We start from the raw sequence: 27,352 nt of genomic DNA, 5'->3' as shown, positions 1-27,352 counted from the left end.
AATGGAAATGTCAATTAGCAACAGCAACATCTACAAACAACCAAATATAGATTTTACGCTGCGATGAAGCAGCTAACGCTAGTTTAGCTTTAGTCTAAACTGTATAAACCCTAGAAGCTAACGCTAGTTTAGCTTTAGGCTCAACTGTATAAACCCTGGAAGCTAACGCTAGTTTAGCATTAGTCTCGACTGTATAAACCCTGGAAGCTAACGCTAGTTTAGCTTTAGTCTCAACTGTATAAACCCTGTAAGCTAACGCTAGTTTAGCTTTAGGCTCAACTGTATAAACCCTGGAAGCTAACGCTAGTTTAGCTTTAGTCTCAACTGTATAAACCCTGGAAGCTAACGCTAGTTTAGCATTAGTCTCGACTGTATAAACCCTGGAAGCTAACGCTAGTTTAGCTTTAGTCTCAACTGTATAAACCCTGTAAGCTAACGCTAGTTTAGCTTTAGTCTCGCTAGTTTAGCTTTAGGCTCAACTGTATAAACCCTGGAAGCTAACGCTAGTTTAGCTTTAGTCTCAACTGTATAAACCCTGGAAGCTAACGCTAGTTTAGCATTAGTCTCGACTGTATAAACCCTGGAAGCTAACGCTAGTTTAGCATTAGTCTCGACTGTATAAACCCTGGAAGCTAACGCTAGTTTAGCTTTAGTCTCAACTGTATAAACCCTGTAAGCTAACGCTAGTTTAGCTTTAGTCTCAACTGTATAAATCCTGGAAGCTAACGCTAGTTTAGCTTTCGTCTCAACTGTATAAAGCCTGGAAGCTAACGCTAGTTTAGCTTTAGTCTCAACTGTATAAACCCTGGAAGCTAACGCTAGTTTAGCATTAGTCTCGACTGTATAAACCCTGGAAGCTAACGCTAGTTTAGCTTTAGTCTCAACTGTATAAACCCTGTAAGCTAACGCTAGTTTAGCTTTAGGCTCAACTGTATAAACCCTGGAAGCTAACGCTAGTTTAGCTTTAGTCTCAACTGTATAAACCCTGGAAGCTAACGCTAGTTTAGCATTAGTCTCGACTGTATAAACCCTGGAAGCTAACGCTAGTTTAGCTTTAGTCTCAACTGTATAAACCCTGTAAGCTAACGCTAGTTTAGCTTTAGTCTCGCTAGTTTAGCTTTAGGCTCAACTGTATAAACCCTGGAAGCTAACGCTAGTTTAGCTTTAGTCTCAACTGTATAAACCCTGGAAGCTAACGCTAGTTTAGCATTAGTCTCGACTGTATAAACCCTGGAAGCTAACGCTAGTTTAGCATTAGTCTCGACTGTATAAACCCTGGAAGCTAACGCTAGTTTAGCTTTAGTCTCAACTGTATAAACCCTGTAAGCTAACGCTAGTTTAGCTTTAGTCTCAACTGTATAAATCCTGGAAGCTAACGCTAGTTTAGCTTTAGTCTCAACTGTATAAAGCCTGGAAGCTAACGCTAGTTTAGCTTTAGTCTCAACTGTATAAACCCTGGAAGCTAACGCTAGTTTAGCATTAGTCTCGACTGTATAAACCCTGGAAGCTAACGCTAGTTTAGCTTTAGTCTCGACTGTATAAACCCTGGAAGCTAACGCTAGCCTGTCACTCCAAAAGACCTGAGTTTCCTCAGGAGGTGGAGCCGACTCTGGCTCTTCCTGTTCAGTCTGTGTTATGAGTCCAGTTTGTGGTTCAGATGAAACACCAAGTCCTTGTGTGAATCACTCTCTCAATGTCCCGTCCCTGGTGAGGGGGGCGTGGCCTGTCCCGTCCCTGGATGTTCACTGGTGAGAGGGGTGTGGCCTGTCCTGTCCCTGGATGTCACTGGTGAGGGGGGCGTGGCCTGTCCCGTCCCTGGATGTTCACTGGTGAGGGGGCGTGGCCTGTCCCGTCCCTGGATGTCACTGGTGAGGGGGGCGTGGCCTGTCCCGTCCCTGGATGTTCACTGGTGTGGGGGGCGTGGCCTGTCCCGTCCCTGGATGTTTACTGGTGAGGGGGGCGTGGCCTGTCCCATCCCTGGATGTTCACTGGTGAGGGGGCGTGGCCTGTCCCGTCCCTGTATGTTCACTGGTGAGGGGGGCGTGGCCTGTCCCATCCCTGGATGTTCACTGGTGAGGGGGCGTGGCCTGTCCCGTCCCTGTATGTTCACTGGTGAGGGGGGCGTGGCCTGTCCCATCCCTGGATGTTCACTGGTGAGGGGGCGGGGCCTGTCCCGTCCCTGGATGTTCACTGGTGAGAGGGGTGTGGCCTGTCCCGTCCCTGGATGTTCACTGGTGAGAGGGGCGTGGCCTGTCCCGTCCCTGGATGTTCACTGGTGAGAGGGGCGTGGCCTCTCCTTGGTCTTCTGCGTTGATGAGGAGGAGGTTCCACAAAGTCCTGCTCCAGTCCTCTGTCCTCCGTCCTCTGTCCTCCACATCATCGTCTGTGATGAGTCCCATGATGGCAGAGTGGTCAGAGAACTTCTGCAGGACACAGCAGTGTAGAGGGTGAAGAGAAAGGGCGCAAGGACGGTGCCCTGGGGGCCCCCACACTGCAGGTCCCCGACACTGCAGGTCCCCCTCACTGCAGGTCCCCCTCACTGCAGGTCCCCCTCACTGCAGGTCCCCCTCACTGCAGGTCCCCCACACTGCAGGTCCCCCACACTGCAGGTCCCCCACACTGTAGGTCCCCCTCCGTCTGGACTGGGGGGACTTTGAAGCCCGAGATGGTTTCAGGCTCCTTCCACTCCCTGAATGTTCTCCTGCTGCAGCTGCTCCTCCTCCTGATCTTCCTCCTCAGCTCCTCCTCACAGTCCTCAGCTCCTCCTTCAGCAGAGCCTTCAGGTCACGGTTCATCCTCGGCTTGTTGTTTGGAAAACACCGTCCGGAGGGAACAGTGTTTTCACAACAGATGGTGCTGATGTCCTGATGCTCTGTGATGGTGCTGATGTCCTGATGCTCTGTGATGGTGCTGATGTCCTGATGCTCTGTCATGGTGCTGATGTCCTGATGCTCTGCGATGGTGCTGATGTCCTGATGCTCTGTCATGGTGCTGATGTCCTGATGCTCTGTGATGGTGCTGATGTCCTGATGCTCTGTCATGGTGCTGATGTCCTGATGCTCTGTCATGGTGCTGATGTCCTGATGCTCTGTGATGGTGCTGATGTCCTGATGCTCTGTCATGGTGCTGATGTCCTGATGCTCTGTGATGGTGCTGATGTCCTGATGCTCTGTGATGGTGCTGATGTCCTGATGCTCTATGATGGTGCTGATGTCCTGATACTCTATGATGGTGCTGATGGCCTGATGCTCTGTGATGGTGCTGATGGCCTGATGCTCTGTGATGGTGCTGATGGCCTGATGCTCTGTGATGGTGTTGATGTCCTGATGCTCTGTGATGGTGCTGATGGCCTGATGCTCTATGATGGTGCTGATGTCCTGATGCTCTGTGATGGTGCTGATGGCCTGATGCTCTGTGATGTTGCTGATGTCCTGATGCTCTGTGATGGTGCTGATGGCCTGATGCTCTGTGATGGTGCTGATGTCCTGATGCTCTGTGATGGTGCTGATGTCCTGATGCTCTGTGATGGTGCTGATGTCCTGATGCTCTGTGATGGTGTTGATGTCCTGATGCTCTGTGATGGTGCTGAAACAGTCCCTCAGAGCCTCCTCGCTCTCAGCAGAGCACCTCCTCACCACACGGGGCACCACAGGCCTCAGGTGTACAAGGGTGTGGTCCCAGGGGAGGGAGGGGGAGGAGCCTCCTGGTGTTGGCAAAGAACAAGTCCAGTGTTGTATTGTCTCTGGTGGGACAGGAGACATACTGGTGTGTCAGGACAGAAGAGGGAGAAGTGTGGTTAAAGTCACCAGAGACGAGGAAGAGCACCTGTGGGTGCTGTGACTGTGACCTGTGGGTGCTGTGACCTGTGGGTGCTGTGACCTGTGACCTGTGGGTGCTGTGACCTGTGACCTGTGGGTGCTGTGACCTGTGGGTGCTGTGACCTGTGACCTGTGGGTGCTGTGACCTGTGACCTGTGGGTGCTGTGACCTGTGGGTGCTGTGACCTGTGGGTGCTGTGACCTGTGACCTGTGGGTGCTGTGACCTGTGACCTGTGGGTGCTGTGACCTGTGGGTGCTGTGACCTGTGACCTGTGGGTGCTGTGTCTGTGACCTGTGGGTGCTGTGACCTGTGACCTGTGGGTGCTGTGTCTGTGACCTGAGGGTTAGGGCGGGGCGGGGGTCGCGGGGGGTCTCGGAGCCAGCGCACATCACGACGACACGACGAAACACACAATAATCCAGCCGAACAAAGTCGAAACAAGTTGAATTAAAGTGATTCCAGCGCATGTCCCGATAGATAGTGCACAACAAGTGTGAGAAAAGTGTCCGAAAAGAGCGGAGCGTTGCAGCAGGCTGCCGGCGGGGCGGGCGGGGCCGGTCAGGGCGGGCGGGGCGGGCAGGGCCGGCGGGGCGGGGCCGGTCAGGGCGGGCGGGGCCGGTCAGGGCGGGGCCAGTGGGAGTGGCGGGGCGGGCGGGGCCGGTCAGGGCGGGGCCAGTGGGACTGGCGGGGCGGGCGGGGCCGGTCAGGGCGGGGCCAGTGGGACTGGCGGGGCGGGCGGGGCCGGTCAGGGCGGGGCCAGTGGGACTGGCGGGGCGGGCGGGGCCGGTCAGGGCGGGGCCAGTGGGACTGGCGCCTTTTTTGTCTAAAGTGTTGAATGTTTGTTGTCGGTGTTGAATCTCCAGGACAAGTTCCTGTGTTTGTGATTTTTTATTCATCGACAAAATGGGAATAAACGCTTTAACGACCCGACACACTTTCATCAAGATGTAACGAGCTAAAGCAAAAACTGAATCTAAACAAATATCTAGCTAACGTTTAGCTTTGAAAAGGCACTGACAGCACTGACGACTCTGTGATTTTAATAATCACATGATGCAAGTCACAACCTCAACTGTGTTAGCATTAGCACCAACGTTAGTATTAGCCTGAGAATTAGCGTTAGCCAGAGAGTTAGCATTAGCTTCCAAACATCAAAAACTATGAAAAACCAGGAACAAAACCATAAAAACATGATTCTGGACAATAATCCAGCCACAAAACACCAGGAGGCGGCAATGAAGAGCTGAAGTGTTAAAACAGACGTTAGCCTTTTTTATCTATATATTATGTGTTTGTGGCAGTAGTAAAGGTCTTTTTACCTGTGTTTGTGGCAGTAGTAAAGGTCTTTTTACCTGTGTTTGTGGCAGTAGTAAAGGTCTTTTTACCTGTGTTTGTGGCAGTAGTAAAGGTCTTTTTACCTGTGTTTGTGGCAGTAGTAAAGGTCTTTTTACCTGTGTTTGTGGCAGTAGTAAAGGTCTTTTTACCTGTGTTTGTGGCAGTAGTAAAGGTCTTTTTACCTGTGTTTGTGGCAGTAGTAAAGGTCTTTTTACCTGTGTTTGTGGCAGTAGTAAAGGTCTTTTTACCTGTGTTTGTGGCAGTAGTAAAGGTCTTTTTACCTGTGTTTGTGGCAGTAGTAAAGGTCTTTTTACCTGTGTTTGTGGCAGTAGTAAAGGTCTTTTTACCTGTGTTTGTGGCAGTAGTAAAGGTCTTTTTACCTGTGTTTGTGGCAGTAGTAAAGGTCTTTTTACCTGTGTTTGTGGCAGTAGTAAAGGTCTTTTTACCTGTGTTTGTGGCAGTAGTAAAGGTCTTTTTACCTGTGTTTGTGGCAGTAGTAAAGGTCTTTTTACCTGTGTTTGTGGCAGTAGTAAAGGTCTTTTTACCTGTGTTTGTGGCAGTAGTAAAGGTCTTTTTACCTGTGTTTGTGGCAGTAGTAAAGGTCTTTTTACCTGTGTTTGTGGCAGTAGTAAAGGTCTTTTTACCTGTGTTTGTGGCAGTAGTAAAGGTCTTTTTACCTGTGTTTGTGGCAGTAGTAAAGGTCTTTTTACCTGTGTTTGTGGCAGTAGTAAAGGTCTTTTTACCTGTGTTTGTGGCAGTAGTAAAGGTCTTTTTACCTGTGTTTGTGGCAGTAGTAAAGGTCTTTTTACCTGTGTTTGTGGCAGTAGTAAAGGTCTTTTTACCTGTGTTTGTGGCAGTAGTAAAGGTCTTTTTACCTGTGTTTGTGGCAGTAGTAAAGGTCTTTTTACCTGTGTTTGTGGCAGTAGTAAAGGTCTTTTTACCTGTGTTTGTGGCAGTAGTAAAGGTCTTTTTACCTGTGTTTGTGGCAGTAGTAAAGGTCTTTTTACCTGTGTTTGTGGCAGTAGTAAAGGTCTTTTTACCTGTGTTTGTGGCAGTAGTAAAGGTCTTTTTACCTGTGTTTGTGGCAGTAGTAAAGGTCTTTTTACCTGTGTTTGTGGCAGTAGTAAAGGTCTTTTTACCTGTGTTTGTGGCAGTAGTAAAGGTCTTTTTACCTGTGTTTGTGGCAGTAGTAAAGGTCTTTTTACCTGTGTTTGTGGCAGTAGTAAAGGTCTTTTTACCTGTGTTTGTGGCAGTAGTAAAGGTCTTTTTACCTGTGTTTGTGGCAGTAGTAAAGGTCTTTTTACCTGTGTTTGTGGCAGTAGTAAAGGTCTTTTTACCTGTGTTTGTGGCAGTAGTAAAGGTCTTTTTACCTGTGTTTGTGGCAGTAGTAAAGGTCTTTTTACCTGTGTTTGTGGCAGTAGTAAAGGTCTTTTTACCTGTGTTTGTGGCAGTAGTAAAGGTCTTTTTACCTGTGTTTGTGGCAGTAGTAAAGGTCTTTTTACCTGTGTTTGTGGCAGTAGTAAAGGTCTTTTTACCTGTGTTTGTGGCAGTAGTAAAGGTCTTTTTACCTGTGTTTGTGGCAGTAGTAAAGGTCTTTTTACCTGTGTTTGTGGCAGTAGTAAAGGTCTTTTTACCTGTGTTTGTGGCAGTAGTAAAGGTCTTTTTACCTGTGTTTGTGGCAGTAGTAAAGGTCTTTTTACCTGTGTTTGTGGCAGTAGTAAAGGTCTTTTTACCTGTGTTTGTGGCAGTAGTAAAGCTCTTTTTACCTGTGTTTGTGGCAGTAGTAAAGGTCTTTTTACCTGTGTTTGTGGCAGTAGTAAAGGTCTTTTTACCTGTGTTTGTGGCAGTAGTAAAGGTCTTTTTACCTGTGTTTGTGGCAGTAGAAAAGGCCGTTGTCAGTTTTGTGTTTGTCGCAGTAGAAAACGCCGCTGACAGGAAACAGCTGAGGACTCGACTCCTCCTCACGCCACATCTTTAAAGTCTGAGTGCATCACATCTGAGACAGCTGGTCTCCGTGGCGACAGCAGGTGAGTCACACACACCTGGATCACAGTCTGAACTCAAACGCCTCGAGGGCTCGAGCTGAACATGACCATAACAAACGTGTCCAAAAGAGTGGTTTAGTCCTGGTTTAGTCCTGCTTTAGTCCCGCTTTGGTCCCGCTTTAGTCCCGCTTTAGTCCCGCTTTAGTCCCGGTTTAGTCCCGCTTTGGTCCCGCTTTAGACCCGCTTTAGTCCCGCTTTAGACCCGCTTTAGTCCCGCTTTAGTCCCGGTTTAGTCCCGGTTTAGTCCTGGTTTAGTCCTGGTTTAGTCCTGCTTTGGTCCTGGTTTAGTCCTGCTTTAGTCCCGCTTTAGACCTGCTTTAGTCCCGCTTTAGACCTGCTTTAGTCCCGGTTTAGACCTGCTTTGGTCCTGCTTTAGTCCCGCTTTAGACCTGCTTTAGTCCTGGTTTAGTCCCGGTTTAGTCCTGCTTTGGTCCCGCTTTGGTCCTGGTTTAGTCCCACTTTAGTCCCGGTTTAGTCCCGGTTTAGTCCTGCTTTAGTCCTGCTTTAGTCCTGCTTTAGTCCTGCTTTAGTCCCGCTTTTAGTCCAGGTTATAAACACCTCCTCAGTCTCGTTGAGATATTCATCCTGAAAAAGACCCAAAAGCAGACTAAATCCAGCTCAGGTCCAGGTCCATTTGAGAATCAAACCAGGACTAAGTGGCATCGTTTATAGAGAGAGAGAGAGAGAGAGAGAGAGAGAGAGAGACTATTTTTGTCTCATTTTCACTCATCTGTCTCTAAAGCTCCAGACCAGGACTAAACCAGGTGGAATAACTGCTTGTAAATTTAAAGAGAGGAAAAGTATTTGAACAAGTATTTGTACGTTATTGCTGCAAATAAGTATTACACCTGTCAATCAGCAAAGAGCTGTCAGTCTGTCGTTATAAAGTCCACCACTTCCACTTATTCATCTAAAGGAGCAGCTCCTGTTTGAGCTACAGAGCCTGAAGTGTAGACCTCCACGAGGCTGGACAGAGCCCAGAGCCTGAAGTGTAGACCTCCACGAGGCTGGACGGAGCCCAGAGCCTGAAGTGTAGACCTCCACGAGGCTGGACAGAGCCCAGAGCCTGAAGTGTAGACCTCCACGAGGCTGGACGGAGCCCAGAGCCTGAAGTGTAGACCTGGACACTGGACAGAGCTACGCGATTGTTAGAACATGGAAGAGGCTGAAGATGGAGCTGCATGAAAGATCTGACCTCATAAGGTTCAATGATGAGAAGAAAGATGAGGAACCAGCCCAGAACTACAGGAGGTCAAGGACCTGAAGAGAGCTGGACAACAGCTTCACAGGTTACTATGGTAACACCACGCTGTCATGGTTTAAAATCATGCATCGCACAGAAGGTTCCTCTGCTTAAGTCAGCACCTGTCCACCACAGGGAGGGCATCTGACCCACAGGGAGGGCACCTGACCCACAGGGAGGGCACCTGACCCACAGGGAGGGCATCTGACACACAGGGAGGGCATCTGACACACAGGGAGGGCATCTGACCCACAGGGAGGGCACCTGACCCACAGGGAGGGCATCTGACACACAGGGAGGGCATCTGACCCACAGGGAGGGCACCTGACCCACAGGGAGGGCATCTGACCCACAGGGAGGGCACCTGACCCACAGGGAGGGCACCTGACACACAGGGAGGGCACCTGACACACAGGGAGGGCACCTGACCCACTGGGAGGGCATCTGACCCACAAGGAGGGCACCTGACCCACAGGGAGGGCACCTGACCCACAGGGAGGGCACCTGACCCACTGGGAGGGCATTTGACGCACTGGGAGGGCATCTGACCCACAGGGAGGGCATTTGACGCACTGGGAGGGCATCTGACCCACAGGGAGGGCATCTGACCCACAAGGAGGGCATCTGACACACAGGGAGGGCATCTGACACACAAGGAGGGCATCTGACACAGTCTTACCGCTCTGGGACGTCCCAGGTGAGGAGCTGGTCTCGGTTCAGGCTGGTTATGATCCGGGTTTTGGACTGGACTCTGTGAGGTCTGAGGACCAGAGGGACACAGCTGCTGCACTGACCCATCTCACACAGGACTCTGAGCAGGACTCTGAGCAGGACTCTGAGCAGGACTCTGAGCAGGACTCTGAGCAGGACTCTGAGCAGGACTCTGAGCAGGACTCTGAGCAGGACTCTGAGCAGGACTCTGAGCAGGACTCTGAGCAGGACTCTGAGGCGTTTCCGTCCCACATTCGTCTCCAATGACAAAGATCTGTTCTTTCAGGTCAAAGACTCTTTGTGTCAGAGTCTCACCACACGTGTGTCAGATGCCCTCCCATGCTCAGCAGATGATGAAGTCTGGTCCTGATTTAGTCCTGGTTTAGTCCTGATCTGGTCCTGGTTTAGTCCTGGTTTAGTCCTGGTTTAGTCCTGGTTTAGTCCTGATCTGGTCCTGGTTTAGTCCTGGTTTAGTCCTGGTTTAGTCTTGGTTTAGTCCTGATCTGGTCCTGGTTTAGTCCTGGTTTAGTCCTGGTTTAGTCCTGGTTTAGTCCTGGTTTAGTCCTGGTTTAGTCCTGATCTGGTCCTGATCTAGTCCTGGTTTAGTCCTGGTTTAGTCCTGGTTTAGACCTGGTTTAGTCCTGGTTTAGTCCTGGTTTGGTCCTGATTTAGTCCTGGTTTAGTCCTGGTTTAGTCCTGGTTTAGTCCTGGTTTAGTCCTGGTTTAGTCCTGGTTTAGACCTGGTTTAGACCTGGTTTAGTCCTGGTTTAGTCCTGATTTGGTCCTGATTTAGTCCTGGTTTAGTCCTGGTTTAGTCCTGGTTTAGTCCTGGTTTAGTCCATGCAGAAAAGGAGGAGAGAGAGGCTCAGGTGTGTGGGTGGCCGTTGCCATGGCAGCAGTCTGAGGTAAACAGGAAGCACAGGGAGCTTTCACATCTAAGGTCAAAGGTCACTGAGTCTAAAGGTCCCCCAGGGGGCTCAAAGTCACAAGTAAATCATTACATTTCTAAACTCTAAAAAAGCTGCACCAGTTTAAAGACATTTAGACTCTAAGGTTCAGAAACGCCCTGTCACGGCTGCGCTCCAGGTTCAAGCTCTGAATTCATCACAGGCTCTGACATGGCGACTCTCAGGTTATGATTAGAGACCTAAGGGAACATCTCTGAACAAGCATCAAAATGCCTCACACTGTGCAATCACAAGGGCTCAAATGTGCACCAGCTTCTTCTTCTCTGGATTATACAGAATCCTAACATGATTATAACATGATTATAACCTCATAACATGATCATAACATGAGTATAACATGATTATAACATGATCATGACATGATCATAACATCATAACATCATAACATGATCATAACATGATCATGACATGATCATGACACGATCATGTCATGATCATGTTATGATGTTATGATCATAACATGATCATAACATGATCATAACATGATCATAACATGATCATAACATGATAACATGATTATAACATGATAACATGATAACATGATAACATGATAACATGATAACATGATTATAACATGATTATAACATGATCATAACATGATCATAACATGATCATAACATGATTATAACATGATTATAACATGATCATAACATGATCATAACATGATCATAACATGATCATAACATGATTAACATGATCATAACATGATTATAACATGATTATAACATGATCATAACATGATCATAACATGATTATAACATGATCATAACATGATCATAACATGATTATAACATGATTATACCCTCAACATGATCATAACATGATTATAACATAATCATAACATAATCATGTCATGATCATGACACGATCATGACACGATCATGTCACGATCATGTTACGATCATGTTACGATCATGTTATGATCATGTTATAATCATGTTAATCATGTTATGATCATGTTATGATCATGTTATGATCATGTTATGATCATGTTATAATCATGTTATAATCATGTTATACTCATGTTATGATCATGTTATGAGGTTATAATCATGTTATAATCATGTTATAATCATGTTATAATCATGTTATAATCATGTTATAATCATGTTATAATCATGTTATGAGGTTAAAATCATGTTATGATTATGTTATGATCATGTTATGATCATGTTATAATCATGTTATGATTATGTTATGATCACGTCATGATCATGTCATGATCATAACATCATAACATGATCATAACATGATTATAACATGATTATAACATGAGCATAACATGATCATAACATGATTATAACCTCATAACATGATTATAACATGATCATAACATGATCATAACATGATTATAATATGATTATAACATGATCATAACATAATCATAACATGATTATGTTATGATCATGTTATAATCATATTATAATCATGTTATGATCATGATCATGACATGATTATAACATGATTATAACATGATCATAACATGATCATAGCATGATTTTAACCTCATAACATGATCATAACATGATCATAACATGATCATAACATGATTTTAACCTCATAACATGATCATAACATGATCATAACCTCAACATGATCATAACATGATCATAACATGATCATAACCTCATAACATGATTATAACATGATCATAACATGATCATAACATGATCATAACATGATCATAACATGATCATAACATGATTATAACATGATTATAACATGATTATAACATGATTATAACATGATCATAACATGATCATAACATGATCATAACATGATCATGATCATAACATGATCATAACATGATTTTAACCTCATAACATGATCATAACATGATTATAACATGATAACATGATAACATGATTATAACATGATTATAACATGATCATAACATGATCATAACCTCAACATGATCATAACATGATCATAACATGATCATAACATGATCATAACATGATAACATGATAACATGATAACATGATTATAACATGATCATAACATGATCATAACATCATAACATGATCATAACCTCATAACATGATTATAACATGATCATAACATGATTATAACATGATCATAACATGATCATAACATGATCATAACATGATCATAACCTCATAACTTGATCATAACATGATCATACCATGATCATAACATGATCATACCATGATCATACAATGATTTTAACCTCATAACATGATCATAACATGATTATAACATGATAACATGATAACATGATTATAACATGATTATAACATGATCATAACATGATCATAACATGATCTTAACCTCATAACATGATCATAACATGATCATAACATGATCTTAACCTCATAACATGATCATAACATGATTATAACATGATCATAACATGATCATAACATGATTATAACATGATCATAACATGATCATAACATGATCTACCTCTGCACCAAACATCATGATTCTACGATCAGATTTTTTTTGGGGTCATTTCCTGTCTCTCAGGTACAGGTGCATTTTTGGTACATTTGAGGCTGACGCGCCAATTGAAATTTTTTTAGAAAAAGGAGATCGCCTGAATGTAAAGGCACAATTTTTAGAGGTGTCACATTTTTGTGACTTTTCGTCACTGGGTGAAAAATAAGGGGGCGTGTCCCGAGAAGAAGAATATTCCGATATGAAAACAATGTTTCCCATTTTTCAAATATCATAAACATTTCCCCCCTCATGGTGGGGCCCCCTCATGGTGCGGGCCCCTCATGGTGGGGCCCCCTCATGGTGCGGGCCCCTCATGGTGTGGGCCCCCTCATGGTGGGGCCCCCTCATGGTGCGGGCCCCTCATGGTGCGGGCCCCTCATGGTGTGGCCCCCTCATGGTGTGGCCCCCTCATGGTGTGGGCCCCTCATGGTGTGGCCCCCTCATGATGTGGCCCCCTCATGATGTGGCCCCCTCATGGTGTGGCCCCCTCATGATGTGGCCCCCTCATGATGTGGCCCCCTCATGATGTGGCCCCCTTATAGTGAGGGCCCCTGGTCACTGACGGTACTTTCATTCATTTTGAGTGTTTATGTCTCTAAACAGTCAAAATGTTACATTTGTGCATCACATGTTTATATGAAAGGAACATTCATGAGATGGAACGTGTTCATGAGACACTTTTGCACGAGCTTCGCCCGTTTACAACGATAATGTTCCATTTTCCTACTAATGAGTCTGCAGGGGGCGTGAGGGGGAGGAGTTAGTAAGTGTTTGAAGTGGGCTTTCGTGCACTTTCGCAGCCGTGCTTCGCACGACCTTACGGAACTAAAAGGCCTCTCGCCAGCTTGTGGTGCTCAGGCCTAATTACATGATTATAACATGATTATAACATCTGTTTTATAACAATCTGTCCTTTCCTCCTGTTTCTACTGCGTTGTAACAACGAAATGTGGTGTAATCCCTCATTTGTTCAGGAGGGGTCCATTGTAAAGTAAGATTCAGTTGTATCATTTGGAGTCTGTTTGCAGGATGAGGGGGCAGGATGAGGGGGCAGGATGAGGGGGCAGGATGAGGGGGCAGGATGAGGGGGCAGGATGAGGGGGCAGGATGAGGGCAGGATGAGGGGGCAGGATGAGGGGGCAGGATGAGGGGGCAGGATGAGGGGGCAGGATGAGGGGGCAGGATGAGGGGCAGGATGAGGGGGCAGGATGAGGGGCAGGATGAGGGGGCAGGATGAGGGGCAGGATGAGGGGCAGGATGAGGGGCAGGATGAGGGGGCAGGATGAGGGGGCAGGATGAGGGGGCAGGATGAGGGGCAGGATGAGGGCAGGATGAGGGCAGGATGAGGGGGCAGGATGAGGGGCAGGATGAGGGGGCAGGATGAGGGGCAGGATGAGGGGGCAGGATGAGGGGGCAGGATGAGGGGGCAGGATGAGGGGGCAGGATGAGGGGGCAGGATGAGGGGCAGGATGAGGGCAGGATGAGGGCAGGATGAGGGGGCAGGATGAGGGGCAGGATGAGGGGGCAGGATGAGGGGGCAGGATGAGGGGCAGGATGAGGGCAGGATGAGGGCAGGATGAGGGGGCAGGATGAGGGGCAGGATGAGGGGGCAGGATGAGGGGGCAGGATGAGGGGCAGGATGAGGGCAGGATGAGGGCAGGTTGTGGGGGCAGGATGAGGGCAGGTTGTGGGGGCAGGATGAGGGGCAGGATGAGGGCAGGTTGTGGGGGCAGGATGAGGGCAGGTTGTGGGGGCAGGATGAGGGGCAGGATGAGGGCAGGATGAGGGGCAGGATGAGGGCAGGATGAGGGGCAGGATGAGGGCAGGATGAGGGCAGGTTGTGGGGGCAGGATGAGGGGCAGGATGAGGGCAGGATGAGGGGCAGGATGAGGGCAGGATGAGGGCAGGTTGTGGGGGCAGGATGAGGGCAGGTTGTGGGGGCAGGATGAGGGGCAGGATGAGGGCAGGATGAGGGGCAGGATGAGGGCAGGATGAGGGCAGGTTGTGGGGGCAGGATGAGGGCAGGTTGTGGGGGCAGGATGAGGGCAGGTTGTGGGGGCAGGATGAGGGCAGGTTGTGGGGGCAGGATGAGGGGGCAGGATGAGGGGCAGGTTGTGGTCATCAGATCAGGCAGAGCTTCTTCTTCTTCACACTTCCCTGTGGTTCCCTGTCGCACACAGCGCCTCCACAGGCCAGAGCGATACTACACATTTGATCCGATTGATAAAAGTGTAACGTGAACTGGACCAGCTCAGAGAAAGAAACCATGTGACCTAAGAGCGTCAGTGTGACCTAAGAGCGTCAGTGTGACCTAAGAGCGTCAGTGTGACCTAAGAGCGTCAGTGTGACCTAAGAGCGTCAGTGTGACCTAAGAGCGTCAGTGTGACCTAAGAGCGTCAGTGTGACCTAAGAGCGTCAGTGTGACCTAAGAGCGTCAGTGTGACCTAAGAGCGTCAGTGTGACCTAAGAGCGTCAGTGTGACCTAAGAGCGTCAGTGTGACCTAAGAGCGTCAGTGTGACCTAAGAGCGTCAGTGTGACCTAAGAGCGTCAGGACTCACTCGATGAAGTAAGCGGCTCCTTCAGGGGTGAATCCTTCCTCCCAACCTCCAGGAAGATCTGAAACAACAGATGAAGAGCAGAAAGTGACAGAGTTTAAGAAGTGTTCATGAGTCCAACGGCCTGAGGGGAGTGGCCTCCTGCCTGAGGGGAGTGGCCTCCTGCCTGAGGGGAGTGGCCTCCTGCTTGAGGGGAGTGGCCTCCTGCCTGAGGGGAGTGGCCTCCTGCCTGAGGGGAGTGGCCTCCTGCCTGAGGGGAGTGGCCTCCTGCCTGAGGGGAGTGGCCTCCTGCTTGAGGGGAGTGGCCTCCTGCCTGAGGGGAGTGGCCTCCTGCTTGAGGGGAGTGGCCTCCTGCTTGAGGGGAGTGGCCTCCTGCCTGAGGGGAGTGGCCTCCTGCCTGAGGGGAGAGGGGAGTGGCCTCCTGCTTGAGGGGAGTGGCCTCCTGCTTGAGGGGAGAGGGGAGTGGCCTCCTGCTTGAGGGGAGGGGCCTCCTGCCTGAGATGGAAGTCTGCAGACGATCACCTTCTCAGCAGAGGGCGCTGTAGTCTCTGTTTGTCCCTGGCTGTGGCTCCACTGTACCACACGGTGATGGAGGAGGTGATGGAGGAGGTGATGGAGGAGGTGATGGTGGAGGTGATGGAGGAGGTGATGGAGGAGGTGATGGAGGAGGTGATGGAGGAGGTGATGGAGGAGGTGATGGAGGAGGTGATGGAGGAGGTTGGACTCGATGAAGGTCGTGTAGAACTGCTCCATCATCATCTTGTCTTTCTTCAGCTGCTGCAGGAAGTTCATCCTCTGCTGGAGCTGATGGTGGCTCCTCCCACTTGAGGTCCTGGTGATGGTGGCTCCTCCCACTTGAGGTCCTGGTGATGGTGGCTCCTCCCACTTGAGGTCCTGGGTGATGATGGCTCCTCCCACTTGAGGTCCTGGTGATGGTGGCTCCTCCCACTTGAGGTCCTGGTGATGGTGGCTCCTCCCACTTGAGGTCCTGGTGATGGTGGCTCCTCCCACTTGAGGTCCTGGTGATGGTGGCTCCTCCCACTTGAGGTCCTGGTGATGGTGGCTCCTCCCACTTATGGTCCTGGTGATGGTGGCTCCTCCCACTTGAGGTCCTGGTGATGGTGGCTCCTCCCACTTGAGGTCCTGGTGATGGTGACTCCTCCCACTTGAGGTCCTGGTGATGGTGACTCCTCCCACTTGAGGTCCTGGTGATGGTGGCTCCTCCCACTTGAGGTCCTGGTGATGGTGGCTCCTCCCACTTGAGGTCCTGGTGATGGTGACTCCTCCCACTTGAGGTCCTGGTGATGGTGACTCCTCCCACTTGAGGTCCTGGTGATGGTGGCTCCTCCCACTTGAGGTCCTGCTGATGGTGGCTCCTCCCACTTGAGGTCCTGCTGATGGTGGCTCCTCCCACTTGAGGTCCTGGTGGCTCCTCCCACTTGAGGTCCTGGTGATGGTGGCTCTTCCCACTTGAGGTCCTGGGTGATGGTGGCTCCTCCCACTTGAGGTCCTGGGTGATGGTGGCTCCTCCCACTTGAGGTCCTGGTGATGGTGGCTCCTCCCACTTGAGGTCCTGGGTGATGGTGGCTCCTCCCACTTGAGGTCCTGGGTGATGGTGGCTCCTCCCACTTGAGGTCCTGGTGATGGTGGCTCCTCCCACTTGAGGTCCTGGTGATGGTGGCTCCTCCCACTTGAGGTCCTGGTGATGGTGACTCCTCCCACTTGAGGTCCTAGTGATGGTGGCTCCTCCCACTTGAGGTCCTGGTGATGGTGGCTCCTCCCACTTGAGGTCCTGGTGATGGTGGCTCCTCCCACTTGAGGTCCTGGTGATGGTGGCTCCTCCCACTTGAGGTCCTGCTGATGGTGGCTCCTCCCACTTGAGGTCCTGCTGATGGTGGCTCCTCCCACTTGAGGTCCTGGTGATGGTGGCTCCTCCCACTTGAGGTCCTGGTGATGGTGGCTCCTCCCACTTGAGGTCCTGGTGATGGTGGCTCCTCCCACTTGAGGTCCTGGTGATGGTGGCTCCTCCCACTTGAGGTCCTGGTGATGGTGGCTCCTCCCACTTATGGTCCTGGTGATGGTGGCTCCTCCCACTTGAGGTCCTGGTGATGGTGGCTCCTCCCACTTGAGGTCCTGGTGATGGTGGCTCCTCCCACTTGAGGTCCTGGTGATGGTGGCTCCTCCCACTTGAGGTCCTGGTGATGGTGGCTCCTCCCACTTATGGTCCTGGTGATGGTGGCTCCTCCCACTTGAGGTCCTGGTGATGGTGGCTCCTCCCACTTGAGGTCCTGGTGATGGTGGCTCCTCCCACTTGAGGTCCTGGTGATGGTGACTCCTCCCACTTGAGGTCCTGGTGATGGTGGCTCCTCCCACTTGAGGTCCTGGTGATGGTGGGGGGAGGGGGCTGGGGGTTGTTACCGCTCCACCTCCTGTAAACAGACTCCTCCCCCTCCCAGATGAGCCCCATGAGGGTGGTGTCGTCATGGTGATGAGGGTGGTGTCGTCATGGTGATGAGAGTGCTGTTGTCATGGTGATGAGGGTGGTGTCGTCATGGTGATGAGAGTGCTGTTGTCATGGTTATGAGGGTGGTGTTGTCATGGTGATGAGGGTGGTGTTGTCATGGTGATGAGGGTGGTGTCGTCATGGCGATGAGGGTGGTGTGGTCATGGTGATGAGGGTGGTGTCGTCATGGTGATGAGGGTGGTGTGGTCATGGTGATGAGGGTGGTGTTCTCATGGTGATGAGGGTGGTGTTCTCATGGTGATGAGGGTGGTGTCGTCATGGTGATGAGGGTGGTGTGGTCATGGTGATGAGGGTGGTGTTGTCATGGTGATGAGGGTGGTGTTGTCATGGTGATGAGGGTGGTGTCATGGTGATGAGGGTGGTGTCATGGTGATGAGGGTGGTGTCGTCATGGCGATGAGGGTGGTGTGGTCATGGTGATGAGGGTGGTGTTGTCATGGTGATGAGGGTGGTGTTCTCATGGTGATGAGGGTGGTGTCGTCATGGTGATGAGGGTGGTGTCGTCATGGTGATGAGGGTGGTGTGGTCATGGTGATGAGGGTGGTGTTGTCATGGTGATGAGGGTGGTGTTGTCATGGTGATGAGGGTGGTGTTGTCATGGTGATGAGGGTGGTGTCGTCATGGTGATGAGGGTGGTGTGGTCATGGTGATGAGGGTGGTGTCGTCATGGTGATGAAGGTGGTGTTCTCATGGTGATGAGGGTGGTGTCGTCATGGTGATGAGGGTGGTGTTCTCATGGTGATGAGGGTGGTGTCGTCATGGTGATGAGGGTGGTGTGGTCATGGTGATGAGGGTGGTGTCGTCATGGTGATGAAGGTGGTGTTCTCATGGTGATGAGGGTGGTGTCGTCATGGTGATGAGGGTGCTGTTGTCATGGTGATGAGGGTGGTGTCGTCATGGTGATGAGGGTGGTGCCGTCATGGTGATGAGGGTGGTGCCGTCATGGTGATGAGGGTGGTGTCGTCATGGTGATGAGGGTGGTGTCGTCATGGTGATGAGGGTGGTGTCGTCATGGTGATGAGGGTGCTGTCGTCATGGTGATGAGGGTGGTGTCGTCATGGTGATGAGGGTGGTGTCGTCATGGTGATGAGGGTGCTGTTGTCATGGTGATGAGGGTGGTGTCGTCATGTGAGGGTGGTGTCGTCATGGTGATGAGGGTGGTGTCGTCATGGTGATGAGGGTGGTGGTGTCATGTTGATGAGGGTGGTGTCGTCATGGTGATGAGGGTGGTGTCGTCATGGTGATGAAGGTGGTGTCGTGGCTGGAGGTGCAGCAGTTTGTGTTCAGGGAGAAGAGCAGGGGGGAAAGTACACAGCCCTGTGGAGCTCCTGTGCTGACAGAGCCTCTGATCCTCCAGGAAGTGGCAGAGTGGCCAGAACAGAAGGTGCAGAGCCACTGAGCCAGTTTCCAGTTTTCTGTAAACATCACAGAACTTCCATGGCTTCATATTACCTCTGCTTTAGACATCAATCAGTTTAGTTGTAGTATTTTTGGACTTATCAACTTTAAAATTCTTCTTTCAAAGTTTACATAAATATTGTCTTGATAAAAGTGTTAAAGTGGAGTCCCACAGGGGTCCATTTTAGGGCCATTATTATTTTATTCTACTTGAATGACTTATGTAAACAGAACATTTCAACACAGGAATAAACCAAGACAAAACAGGATTAACCAGTTTTATAACAGTTTTATCACTTTTTCAACTACAAAGACTCCAAAGACTGTTTGTCTTTTTGTGTAAAGAACCACTAAAGCTGCAGGGCCAAGCTCGGCCCGCAGGCCACGCTTTGGACAAACATGAGTCTGATGTAAACCAGGTCTAAACCAGGTCTAAACCAGGTCTAAACCAGGACTAAACCAGGACTAAACCAGGTCTAAACCAGGTCTAAACCAGGACTAAACCAGGTCTAAACCAGGTCTAAACCAGGACTAAACCAGGTCTAAACCAGGTCTAAACCAGGTCTAAACCAGGTCTAAACCAGGTCTAAACCAGGTCTAAACCAGGACTAAACCAGGTCTAAACCAGGTCTAAACCAGGACTAAACCAGGTCTAAACCAGGTCTAAACCAGGACTAAACCAGGTCTAAACCAGGACTAAACCAGGACTAAACCAGGTCTAAACCAGGTCTAAACCAGGTCTAAACCAGGACTAAAGCAGGTCTAAACCAGGTCTAAACCAGGTCTAAACCAGGACTAAAGCAGGACTAAACCAGGTCTAAACCAGGTCTAAACCAGGACTAAACCAGGTCTAAACCAGGTCTAAACCAGGACTAAACCAGGTCTAAACCAGGTCTAAACCAGGTCTAAACCAGGTCTAAAGCAGAACTAAAGCAGGACTAAACCAGGACTAAACCAGGACTAAACCAGGACTAAACCAGGTCTAAACCAGGTCTAAACCAGGACTAAAGCAGAACTAAACCAGGACTAAACCAGGTCTAAACCAGGTCTAAACCAGGTCTAAACCAGGACTAAACCAGGACTAAACCAGGTCTAAACCAGGTCTAAACCAGGTCTAAACCAGGACTAAACCAGGACTAAACCAGGTCTAAAGCAGGACTAATGAAACTGTTCCTCCGGGTTCTTCCCGGTTCTTCCCGGTTCTTCCCCGGGGCTCCTCGTGCAGTGTCCGCACTGAGACGCACCTGAGCGGATCATATGTCCAGAGTTGACCGGACGTCCGGTCCGGGGGTGGAGCCAGGTGGTGGTCCTCGTGCGGTCACTAAAACATCAAAAAACACCTGTTACACCGGAGCCGCAGGAGCGCGCGCGGTACCGGCGGGAAACACGCACCTGATGAAGAAGACGCGTCCGTCCGCGCGCACGCCGTAAGCCCAGCGCTCCGGTAAATCCGCCATGATCCCGAGTCACGGGGACGAGCATGCGCGCTCCCGAGGCGCAGGGATACGGAACTGGGATGAGCCGGACTGTCCCGGACTAAAGTCGGACTAAACCGGGTCAGAACCGGGCCATGTCTCCTTCTCTCGGTCTGTCGCTTCATGCGCTGCTGCAGCTTTTCCCGTTCTACCGCTCCGCTCTGCCGCGTCCTGCCGCGTCCTGCCGCTCCACACAGATCCCACAGGTGCACGGCGCGTCCACGTGTGTTCACGTGTGTTTGGAACAGGATCTGATCTTATTTGAAGTGTGTTTGTCACAGATCATGTGACACTAAACATACAACACTTAAATCTCACTAATATGTTATAAAACATGATCATTGAACACCTGGAGTCCAGGAGCAGGTCAGACCTGAACACCTGGAGTCCAGGAGCAGGTCAGACCTGAACACCTGGAGTCCAGGAGCAGGTCAGACCTGAACACCTGGAGTCCAGGAGCAGGTCAGACCTGAACACCTGGAGTCCAGGAGCAGGTCAGACCTGAACACCTGGAGTCCAGGAGCAGGTCAGACCTGAACACCTGGAGTCAAGGAGCAGGTCTGACCTGAACACCTGGAGTCCAGGAGCAGGTCAGACCTGAACACCTGGAGTCCAGGAGCAGGTGGTGGGGGCCCCTCATGGTGCGGGCCCCTCATGGTGCGGGCCCCTCATGGTGTGGCCCCCTCATGGTGTGGCCCCCTCATGGTGTGGGCCCCTCATGGTGTGGCCCCCTCATGATGTGGCCCCCTCATGATGTGGCCCCCTCATGGTGTGGCCCCCTCATGATGTGGCCCCCTCATGATGTGGCCCCCTCATGATGTGGCCCCCTTATAGTGAGGGCCCCTGGTCACTGACGGTACTTTCATTCATTTTGAGTGTTTATGTCTCTAAACAGTCAAAATGTTACATTTGTGCATCACATGTTTATATGAAAGGAACATTCATGAGATGGAACGTGTTCATGAGACACTTTTGCACGAGCTTCGCCCGTTTACAACGATAATGTTCCATTTTCCTACTAATGAGTCTGCAGGGGGCGTGAGGGGGAGGAGTTAGTAAGTGTTTGAAGTGGGCTTTCGTGCACTTTCGCAGCCGTGCTTCGCACGACCTTACGGAACTAAAAGGCCTCTCGCCAGCTTGTGGTGCTCAGGCCTAATTACATGATTATAACATGATTATAACATCTGTTTTATAACAATCTGTCCTTTCCTCCTGTTTCTACTGCGTTGTAACAACGAAATGTGGTGTAATCCCTCATTTGTTCAGGAGGGGTCCATTGTAAAGTAAGATTCAGTTGTATCATTTGGAGTCTGTTTGCAGGATGAGGGGGCAGGATGAGGGGGCAGGATGAGGGGGCAGGATGAGGGGGCAGGATGAGGGGGCAGGATGAGGGGGCAGGATGAGGGCAGGATGAGGGGGCAGGATGAGGGGGCAGGATGAGGGGGCAGGATGAGGGGGCAGGATGAGGGGGCAGGATGAGGGGCAGGATGAGGGGGCAGGATGAGGGGCAGGATGAGGGGGCAGGATGAGGGGCAGGATGAGGGGCAGGATGAGGGGCAGGATGAGGGGGCAGGATGAGGGGGCAGGATGAGGGGGCAGGATGAGGGGCAGGATGAGGGCAGGATGAGGGCAGGATGAGGGGGCAGGATGAGGGGCAGGATGAGGGGGCAGGATGAGGGGCAGGATGAGGGGGCAGGATGAGGGGGCAGGATGAGGGGGCAGGATGAGGGGGCAGGATGAGGGGGCAGGATGAGGGGCAGGATGAGGGCAGGATGAGGGCAGGATGAGGGGGCAGGATGAGGGGCAGGATGAGGGGGCAGGATGAGGGGGCAGGATGAGGGGCAGGATGAGGGCAGGATGAGGGCAGGATGAGGGGGCAGGATGAGGGGCAGGATGAGGGGGCAGGATGAGGGGGCAGGATGAGGGGCAGGATGAGGGCAGGATGAGGGCAGGTTGTGGGGGCAGGATGAGGGCAGGTTGTGGGGGCAGGATGAGGGGCAGGATGAGGGCAGGTTGTGGGGGCAGGATGAGGGCAGGTTGTGGGGGCAGGATGAGGGGCAGGATGAGGGCAGGATGAGGGGCAGGATGAGGGCAGGATGAGGGGCAGGATGAGGGCAGGATGAGGGCAGGTTGTGGGGGCAGGATGAGGGGCAGGATGAGGGCAGGATGAGGGGCAGGATGAGGGCAGGATGAGGGCAGGTTGTGGGGGCAGGATGAGGGCAGGTTGTGGGGGCAGGATGAGGGGCAGGATGAGGGCAGGATGAGGGGCAGGATGAGGGCAGGATGAGGGCAGGTTGTGGGGGCAGGATGAGGGCAGGTTGTGGGGGCAGGATGAGGGCAGGTTGTGGGGGCAGGATGAGGGCAGGTTGTGGGGGCAGGATGAGGGGGCAGGATGAGGGGCAGGTTGTGGTCATCAGATCAGGCAGAGCTTCTTCTTCTTCACACTTCCCTGTGGTTCCCTGTCGCACACAGCGCCTCCACAGGCCAGAGCGATACTACACATTTGATCCGATTGATAAAAGTGTAACGTGAACTGGACCAGCTCAGAGAAAGAAACCATGTGACCTAAGAGCGTCAGTGTGACCTAAGAGCGTCAGTGTGACCTAAGAGCGTCAGTGTGACCTAAGAGCGTCAGTGTGACCTAAGAGCGTCAGTGTGACCTAAGAGCGTCAGTGTGACCTAAGAGCGTCAGTGTGACCTAAGAGCGTCAGTGTGACCTAAGAGCGTCAGTGTGACCTAAGAGCGTCAGTGTGACCTAAGAGCGTCAGTGTGACCTAAGAGCGTCAGTGTGACCTAAGAGCGTCAGTGTGACCTAAGAGCGTCAGTGTGACCTAAGAGCGTCAGGACTCACTCGATGAAGTAAGCGGCTCCTTCAGGGGTGAATCCTTCCTCCCAACCTCCAGGAAGATCTGAAACAACAGATGAAGAGCAGAAAGTGACAGAGTTTAAGAAGTGTTCATGAGTCCAACGGCCTGAGGGGAGTGGCCTCCTGCCTGAGGGGAGTGGCCTCCTGCCTGAGGGGAGTGGCCTCCTGCTTGAGGGGAGTGGCCTCCTGCCTGAGGGGAGTGGCCTCCTGCCTGAGGGGAGTGGCCTCCTGCCTGAGGGGAGTGGCCTCCTGCCTGAGGGGAGTGGCCTCCTGCTTGAGGGGAGTGGCCTCCTGCCTGAGGGGAGTGGCCTCCTGCTTGAGGGGAGTGGCCTCCTGCTTGAGGGGAGTGGCCTCCTGCCTGAGGGGAGTGGCCTCCTGCCTGAGGGGAGAGGGGAGTGGCCTCCTGCTTGAGGGGAGTGGCCTCCTGCTTGAGGGGAGAGGGGAGTGGCCTCCTGCTTGAGGGGAGGGGCCTCCTGCCTGAGATGGAAGTCTGCAGACGATCACCTTCTCAGCAGAGGGCGCTGTAGTCTCTGTTTGTCCCTGGCTGTGGCTCCACTGTACCACACGGTGATGGAGGAGGTGATGGAGGAGGTGATGGAGGAGGTGATGGTGGAGGTGATGGAGGAGGTGATGGAGGAGGTGATGGAGGAGGTGATGGAGGAGGTGATGGAGGAGGTGATGGAGGAGGTGATGGAGGAGGTTGGACTCGATGAAGGTCGTGTAGAACTGCTCCATCATCATCTTGTCTTTCTTCAGCTGCTGCAGGAAGTTCATCCTCTGCTGGAGCTGATGGTGGCTCCTCCCACTTGAGGTCCTGGTGATGGTGGCTCCTCCCACTTGAGGTCCTGGTGATGGTGGCTCCTCCCACTTGAGGTCCTGGGTGATGATGGCTCCTCCCACTTGAGGTCCTGGTGATGGTGGCTCCTCCCACTTGAGGTCCTGGTGATGGTGACTCCTCCCACTTGAGGTCCTGGTGATGGTGGCTCCTCCCACTTGAGGTCCTGCTGATGGTGGCTCCTCCCACTTGAGGTCCTGCTGATGGTGGCTCCTCCCACTTGAGGTCCTGGTGGCTCCTCCCACTTGAGGTCCTGGTGATGGTGGCTCTTCCCACTTGAGGTCCTGGGTGATGGTGGCTCCTCCCACTTGAGGTCCTGGGTGATGGTGGCTCCTCCCACTTGAGGTCCTGGTGATGGTGGCTCCTCCCACTTGAGGTCCTGGGTGATGGTGGCTCCTCCCACTTGAGGTCCTGGGTGATGGTGGCTCCTCCCACTTGAGGTCCTGGTGATGGTGGCTCCTCCCACTTGAGGTCCTGGTGATGGTGGCTCCTCCCACTTGAGGTCCTGGTGATGGTGACTCCTCCCACTTGAGGTCCTAGTGATGGTGGCTCCTCCCACTTGAGGTCCTGGTGATGGTGGCTCCTCCCACTTGAGGTCCTGGTGATGGTGGCTCCTCCCACTTGAGGTCCTGGTGATGGTGGCTCCTCCCACTTGAGGTCCTGCTGATGGTGGCTCCTCCCACTTGAGGTCCTGCTGATGGTGGCTCCTCCCACTTGAGGTCCTGGTGATGGTGGCTCCTCCCACTTGAGGTCCTGGTGATGGTGGCTCCTCCCACTTGAGGTCCTGGTGATGGTGGCTCCTCCCACTTGAGGTCCTGGTGATGGTGGCTCCTCCCACTTGAGGTCCTGGTGATGGTGGCTCCTCCCACTTATGGTCCTGGTGATGGTGGCTCCTCCCACTTGAGGTCCTGGTGATGGTGGCTCCTCCCACTTGAGGTCCTGGTGATGGTGGCTCCTCCCACTTGAGGTCCTGGTGATGGTGGCTCCTCCCACTTGAGGTCCTGGTGATGGTGGCTCCTCCCACTTATGGTCCTGGTGATGGTGGCTCCTCCCACTTGAGGTCCTGGTGATGGTGGCTCCTCCCACTTGAGGTCCTGGTGATGGTGGCTCCTCCCACTTGAGGTCCTGGTGATGGTGACTCCTCCCACTTGAGGTCCTGGTGATGGTGGCTCCTCCCACTTGAGGTCCTGGTGATGGTGGGGGGAGGGGGCTGGGGGTTGTTACCGCTCCACCTCCTGTAAACAGACTCCTCCCCCTCCCAGATGAGCCCCATGAGGGTGGTGTCGTCATGGTGATGAGGGTGGTGTCGTCATGGTGATGAGAGTGCTGTTGTCATGGTGATGAGGGTGGTGTCGTCATGGTGATGAGAGTGCTGTTGTCATGGTGATGAGGGTGGTGTTGTCATGGTGATGAGGGTGGTGTTGTCATGGTGATGAGGGTGGTGTCGTCATGGCGATGAGGGTGGTGTGGTCATGGTGATGAGGGTGGTGTCGTCATGGTGATGAGGGTGGTGTGGTCATGGTGATGAGGGTGGTGTTCTCATGGTGATGAGGGTGGTGTTCTCATGGTGATGAGGGTGGTGTCGTCATGGTGATGAGGGTGGTGTGGTCATGGTGATGAGGGTGGTGTTGTCATGGTGATGAGGGTGGTGTTGTCATGGTGATGAGGGTGGTGTCATGGTGATGAGGGTGGTGTCATGGTGATGAGGGTGGTGTCGTCATGGCGATGAGGGTGGTGTGGTCATGGTGATGAGGGTGGTGTTGTCATGGTGATGAGGGTGGTGTTCTCATGGTGATGAGGGTGGTGTCGTCATGGTGATGAGGGTGGTGTCGTCATGGTGATGAGGGTGGTGTGGTCATGGTGATGAGGGTGGTGTTGTCATGGTGATGAGGGTGGTGTTGTCATGGTGATGAGGGTGGTGTTGTCATGGTGATGAGGGTGGTGTCGTCATGGTGATGAGGGTGGTGTGGTCATGGTGATGAGGGTGGTGTCGTCATGGTGATGAAGGTGGTGTTCTCATGGTGATGAGGGTGGTGTCGTCATGGTGATGAGGGTGGTGTTCTCATGGTGATGAGGGTGGTGTCGTCATGGTGATGAGGGTGGTGTGGTCATGGTGATGAGGGTGGTGTCGTCATGGTGATGAAGGTGGTGTTCTCATGGTGATGAGGGTGGTGTCGTCATGGTGATGAGGGTGCTGTTGTCATGGTGATGAGGGTGGTGTCGTCATGGTGATGAGGGTGGTGCCGTCATGGTGATGAGGGTGGTGCCGTCATGGTGATGAGGGTGGTGTCGTCATGGTGATGAGGGTGGTGTCGTCATGGTGATGAGGGTGGTGTCGTCATGGTGATGAGGGTGCTGTCGTCATGGTGATGAGGGTGGTGTCGTCATGGTGATGAGGGTGGTGTCGTCATGGTGATGAGGGTGCTGTTGTCATGGTGATGAGGGTGGTGTCGTCATGTGAGGGTGGTGTCGTCATGGTGATGAGGGTGGTGTCGTCATGGTGATGAGGGTGGTGGTGTCATGTTGATGAGGGTGGTGTCGTCATGGTGATGAGGGTGGTGTCGTCATGGTGATGAAGGTGGTGTCGTGGCTGGAGGTGCAGCAGTTTGTGTTCAGGGAGAAGAGCAGGGGGGAAAGTACACAGCCCTGTGGAGCTCCTGTGCTGACAGAGCCTCTGATCCTCCAGGAAGTGGCAGAGTGGCCAGAACAGAAGGTGCAGAGCCACTGAGCCAGTTTCCAGTTTTCTGTAAACATCACAGAACTTCCATGGCTTCATATTACCTCTGCTTTAGACATCAATCAGTTTAGTTGTAGTATTTTTGGACTTATCAACTTTAAAATTCTTCTTTCAAAGTTTACATAAATATTGTCTTGATAAAAGTGTTAAAGTGGAGTCCCACAGGGGTCCATTTTAGGGCCATTATTATTTTATTCTACTTGAATGACTTATGTAAACAGAACATTTCAACACAGGAATAAACCAAGACAAAACAGGATTAACCAGTTTTATAACAGTTTTATCACTTTTTCAACTACAAAGACTCCAAAGACTGTTTGTCTTTTTGTGTAAAGAACCACTAAAGCTGCAGGGCCAAGCTCGGCCCGCAGGCCACGC

The 27,352-nt window shown here is 51.5% G+C and overlaps 2 long non-coding RNA genes across 2 annotated transcripts in view; both read right to left on the bottom strand.

Annotated features, from left to right (window-relative positions):
* Positions 1-15,131: 15,131 nt before the first annotated feature.
* LOC140349614 (uncharacterized) lies at positions 15,132-20,726 on the bottom strand. The gene is made up of 3 exons (XR_011924546.1): positions 20,454-20,726; positions 20,306-20,382; positions 15,132-15,201 (listed from the first exon to the last, which is right to left on the bottom strand). It is a non-coding gene; the product is annotated as an uncharacterized lncRNA (long non-coding RNA).
* A 2,649-nt stretch (positions 20,727-23,375) lies between these two features.
* LOC140349601 (uncharacterized) overlaps positions 23,376-27,352 on the bottom strand; it is a 5,254-nt gene continuing 1,277 nt past the window's right edge. Inside the window, exon 3 of the long non-coding RNA XR_011924545.1 lies at positions 23,376-23,445. This is a non-coding gene — a long non-coding RNA (uncharacterized lncRNA). The remainder of the gene's footprint in view (positions 23,446-27,352) is intronic.

The sequence above is a fragment of the Eucyclogobius newberryi genome, unplaced genomic scaffold, assembly GCF_026437365.1.
Source record: "Eucyclogobius newberryi isolate DKJ021-1_F unplaced genomic scaffold, fEucNew1.0.hap1 SCAF_7, whole genome shotgun sequence".
Taxonomy (NCBI): Eukaryota; Metazoa; Chordata; class Actinopteri; order Gobiiformes; family Gobiidae; genus Eucyclogobius; species Eucyclogobius newberryi.
This window is presented reverse-complemented; position numbering and strand designations above follow the sequence as displayed.